At 49.4% G+C, this 5,264-nt stretch overlaps 1 pseudogene; it reads right to left on the reverse strand.

Annotated features, from left to right (window-relative positions):
* Window positions 1–1,865: 1,865 nt before the first annotated feature.
* On the reverse strand, window positions 1,866–4,543 carry LOC127667356 (40S ribosomal protein S12-like; annotated as a pseudogene).
* Between the last annotated feature and the right edge of the window lie 721 nt (window positions 4,544–5,264).

Consider the following 5,264-nt stretch of genomic DNA (forward strand, 5'->3'; position numbering starts at 1 on the left):
CTGCGGTTAAGAGCACCAACTGTTCTTCCAAAGGTCCTGCGTTCAAATCCCAGCAACCACATGGTGGCTCACAACCATCCCTAACGAGATCTGACGCCCTATTCTGGAGTGTCTGAAGACAGCTACAGTGTACTTACATATAATAAGTAAATAAATCTTTTTTTTTTTAAAGTGGCCAGGCGGGTGGTGACTCATGCCTTTGATCCCAGCACTTGGGAGGCAAAGGCAGGAGGATTTCTGAGTTCGAGGCCAGCCTGGTCTACAGAGTGAGTTCCAGGACAGCCAAGGCTACACAGAGAAACCCTGTCTCGAAAAAAACAAAAAGAAAAACAAACAAACAAGTCAAAAAAAAAAGGAAGGGAGGTTTGAAGGAAGGCAGAGAGGAAGGAAGGCAGAGAGAAAGGAAGGAAGGAAAGAAGGAAGGAAGGAAGGAAGGAAGGAAGGAAGGAAGGAAGGAAGGAAGGAAGGACGGAAGGAAGGAAGGCAGGCGGGCAGGCGGGCAGGCGGGCAGGCACATATCCAGCACAGTGCCAAGAAACACATGCTGCCTGCCTCACAAGCAGCATCCACAAGTTCCCTGGCACGCCTGTCTCCTCCCAACGCCTCTCTCCTCCCAAAGCCTCTCCTGAAGACCAATTGCCACAGGGAGAATTGGAATTACTGGAGCAAGAATACATAAATTCAGCTTTTGACTTTCAGAATGAGCTCTTGAGACCCATAAGGGAAGAAAACATAAATAAAACAAGCCTGAAGCAGATCCGTTTATTCAACAACCATTTGTGAAGCTGCCTCATGAGTTGGGAGCAGTTTGAAGGGTGGGACTCAATCTGTGTGAAGGTGGAGAACCTTGGACCTAGTTCACCATGGGGCCAGATCCAGGTGAGCAGCATCAAGTCAGTGGGTAAGAAAGCTAAGCAGAGGGGAGGGGGGAGCGGGGGAGGCGGGGGGGGGGGGGGGGGGAGCAGGGGGAGCCAGAAGGGATCAGGGGGAGGCAGAAGGGAGCAGGGGGAGGCAGAAGGGAGCAGGGGGAGGCAGAGGGGAGCAGGGGAGCAGAGGGGACCAGGGGGAGGCAGAGGGGAGCAGGGGGAGGCAGAGAGGAGGCAGAGGGGAGCAGGGGGAGGCAGAGGGGAGCAGGGGGAACAGGGGGAGGCACAGGGGAGCAGAGGGGACCAGGGGGAGGCACAGGGGAGCAGAGGGAACCAGGGGGAGGCACAGGGGAGGCAGAGAAGAGGCAGAGGGGAGCAGGGGAACAGGTAGAGCAGGGGGAACAGGGCTGAGTTTGGCAGGACCCTCAGAACAGGCCTGTTCCTGGAGAGGATGACAGTAGAACAGAGCTTTGAAGGCAGGCATGGCCTTATAGACCCAGGTCAGATGTTGGAGATGGAAGTGACACAGACAAGGGTCACAGTGAAACCTGAAACCTGTGAGCTGTTGGGCTCTATGTAGGCAGCTATTGCACCAGACATCTGCACATGGCGTGGGGTTGGTTCAAAATGGGAAAGAAAATAGAGGTTTCTTGGCGACTTTTTAAATGAGCCAAGTTTTTCTTTCTCTTTCTCTCTTTCTTTCTCTCTTTCTCTCTTTCTTTCTTTCTTCCTTCCTTTCTTTCCTTCTCTTTCTTTCTTTCTTCCTTTTTTCTTTCTTCTTTCTCTCCCTCCCTCCCCTCCCTCCCTCCCTCCTTTCTTTCTTTCTTTCTTTCTTTCTTTCTTTCTTCCTTCCTTCCTTCCTTCCTTCCTTCCTTCCTTCCTTCCTTCCTTCGAGACATTGGTTCTCTGTGTAGCCCTGGTTGTCCTGGAACTTACTTTGTAGACCAGGCTGGCCTCAAACTCAGAAATCCTCCTGCCTCTGCCTCCTGAGTTCTAGGATCAAGTTTTTCTTTTCTTGCACTTGAAGTACTCTTCATGACACCCTTGGCCTGGGCTTCTTTGCCGTAGTCCTTAGCTACCCGGCTCCAGGCACCGCTTCTCATGGCTCCCTCCTCGGTCAATGGCACAGAGGCCTGCTTGTTACCCTGGTTTCTTCCTGTGCCTTCATTAGGTTGATTTGGTGCTCAGCACAATGTCCTCACCCCCACCCCCATGAACTTGACATACAGAGGCTCATCACAATTGGATGCAAGCATACAAAGATGAGCTTGGCACTTATCTGTGGCTTTGGAAACTCCTTTGCCAAGTGCTAGGCTGTTGTGGATGAGGACAGTCTTTGTCACCTCTTGGAGAGCAGTATTGATGTCCTTTACACTTCCAGCCACAATGCCTCCCTTCCACAACCATGGAGGTGGGGCAGGTTACAGGTGAGGCTGTCCTGCACTTGCTTCCTAGACCAGGCTGGCCTCGAACTCACAGAGATCCAGCTGCCTCTGCCTCCCAACTGCTGGGGTTAAAGGTGTATACCACCACACCTGGCTGAGACTGAATCTTGAATGTACCTGAGCCCCTACCTCCAAGAACTCAGTAGCAGCAGGGGGAAAGCCAAGGGCAACTTTTTTTTTTTTTTTTTTGGTTTTTTGGATTTGGTTTTTTTGAGACAGGGTTTCTCTGTGTAGCCCTGGCTGTCCTGGAACTCATGTTGTAGACCAGGCTGGCCTTGAACTCAGAAATCCACCTGCCTCTGCCTCCCAGAGTGCTGGGATTACAGGCATGCGCCAACACCGCCCGGCCCAAGGGCGACAAGACAATGGTGGAGCAACGCGTTTGGAGACTGGCAGATTGTAGAGTTTTAGCACCTACTTGAATATGTCCACCGTGTATGGTCAGAGCCCTATGGGCTTGGGGTTACTACAGGTAAAATATTCCAAGCATGGGACCATGATGTGCCATCTGTAGATTGGCTGTCCATGCAGAAAGGTGTTCCTAGGGCCCCAACGGGACTGAAGCCCTTCCCACTCCAGGCCACCCCAAACCTACATTTTACAGATTACACTCTCCACTTACTTGCCTAGCCCTGTAGACTCTACTGAACTGGACTGCAGGTGTGTCCCTGAAGTGTTTGCAAGTAGATCGAGCTGCCTCTGCTGACCTATGAACTGAACTTCTGATTTCCAGACAACATAGATCGGAGTTACTCCAAAGAACCTTTCTAAACAGGTCCATTCTCCCCCACCCCACCCCACCCACCCCCACAGAAACCTCCCCCCTCCCCCATATCCTTTCTTTCCCACTATCTCTGGTAAGTGATGGGTTAAAAGGGAGGTTAAATTGTTTAAGAACCATCATTAAAAATAAGGTTTGGTGCCAGGCAGTGGTGGCTCACGCCTGTAATCCCAGCACTCTGGGAGGCAGAGGCAGGTGGATTTCTGAGTTCGAGGCCCGCCTGGTCTACAGAGTGAGCTCCAGGGCAGCCAGGGATATACATAGAAACCCTGTCTTGAAAAAAACCAAATTCAAAAAAACCACAAAAATAAGGTTTGGGGAGCTGGAGAGATGGTTCAGCGGTTAAGAGCACTGATTGCTGTTCCGAAGGTCCTGAGTTCAAATCCCAGCAACCACACGGTGGCTCACCATGTGTGATGGGATCTGACGCCCTCTTCTGGTGTGGCTGAAGACAGCAACAGTATATTCCTATAAATAAAATAAATAAATAATTTAAAAAAATAAGGTTTGAAAATTTGCAGTTACAGCTGACCTCTTATCTGCTGACTCAGCGCTCCTCGGGTTCCTCTCATCCGTCAGTGGGAACTCTGTGGAGCCAAGGCTTGGGGTTGGAAGGCTGTGTGGCCTCCGCTCCCCGTCACTGCCCTCGCATGGGCCCTTGGTGTGCCGACCTCCCTGCTTTCTCCCTGGATCTCACGGGCCTTGCCTTCATTTGCTGTCTTGCTCTTTACTTTCAGAATTTCTCTTATTTATCTTTGACAATTTCATACTTGTGCACAATGTATCCTGATCATACCCACCCTCTACTCCCTCCTCCCACTCCCCCAGACACCTTTAAAGATGTACCTACTCCTACCTTCATGTCACACACACACAGAGACACACACACAGATACAGTCACACACACACATATACACACAGACATACATATACACACATACACACAGACATACACACACACATACACACATACATACATACACACACACACATGCACACACACATACATGCACACACACACACACTCACACACACACACACATGCACACACACATACACACACAGAGAGACATACATATATATCCCAATGAAGTCTAATGTCTAATTAGTGTCCTTTGAGAACTATTTTTTATTGTTCACTATGTATATGTGTGTGGCGTGTACATGATGAGCTCAGGTGCCTCCAGCGGGCTATCTATGTGCAGGTCATTGTGCGCTACTCCATGTGGGTACTGGAGTTTACACTCAGGTTCTCTACAAAAAGCACTCTTAACCAAAGTCATCCCTGGGAGGAGGGGTGGATTTGATTGGGTTTTTTGTTTGTTTGGTTGGTTTTGGTGATAGTTTGTCTGTTTTGAAACAAGATCTTACTTCTCCGTTTGCCTCCAACTCACAGCAATCCTTCCTGTTTCAGCTTCTTGAGAGCTGGCCTTACAAGCTAGAGCCTCCATGCCCAACCTGTGTGCTTGCACTCTCTCTCTCTCTCTCTCTCTCTCTCTCTCTCTCTCTCTCTCTCTCCCTCCTTTCTCTTTACTTATTTATTTATATGAATACATTGTAGCTGTCTTCAGACACACACCAGAAGAGGGCATCAGATCACATTACAGATGGTTGTGAGCCACCATGTGGTTTGCTAGGATTTGAACTCAGGACCTTCTGAAGAGTAGTCAGTGCTCTTAACCGCTGAACCATCTCTCCAGCCTGCAGCCAGTGTTTTTAACTGGTGTGTGTGTATGTGTGTATGTTCATGTGTTTATTCGTTCTTTAAAGACTGTTTAAATGAGCTGGGCAGTGGTGGTGGACGCCTTTAATCCTAGCACTTGGGAGGCAGAGGCAGGCAGATCTCTGAGTTGAGGCCAGGCCTGGTCTACAGAGCGAGTTCCTGGATACACAGAGAAACCCTGTCTCAAAAACCAAAAAAAAAAAAAAAAAAAAAAGAAGAAGAAGAAGAAGAAGAAGGAAAAAAAAAAGAAGAAAACACAACAAAAGGTAAACAACAACAACAACAAACACTCTGGTACACACACGTGCTCACACATGTACACACATGGCCATCGCCATAAGAAAAACTCAGTAGGAACTCAGAGTGGCTTTACCAACTCAGGCTCCTGTGCCTGAAGGGGAAGCTGGCAGCAAGAGCCTGGTCTCTGGAGGGCGGCCTGTCTGAGCACT

The sequence above is a fragment of the Apodemus sylvaticus genome, chromosome 17 (genome assembly GCF_947179515.1).
Source record: "Apodemus sylvaticus chromosome 17, mApoSyl1.1, whole genome shotgun sequence".
NCBI lineage: Eukaryota > Metazoa > Chordata > Mammalia > Rodentia > Muridae > Apodemus > Apodemus sylvaticus.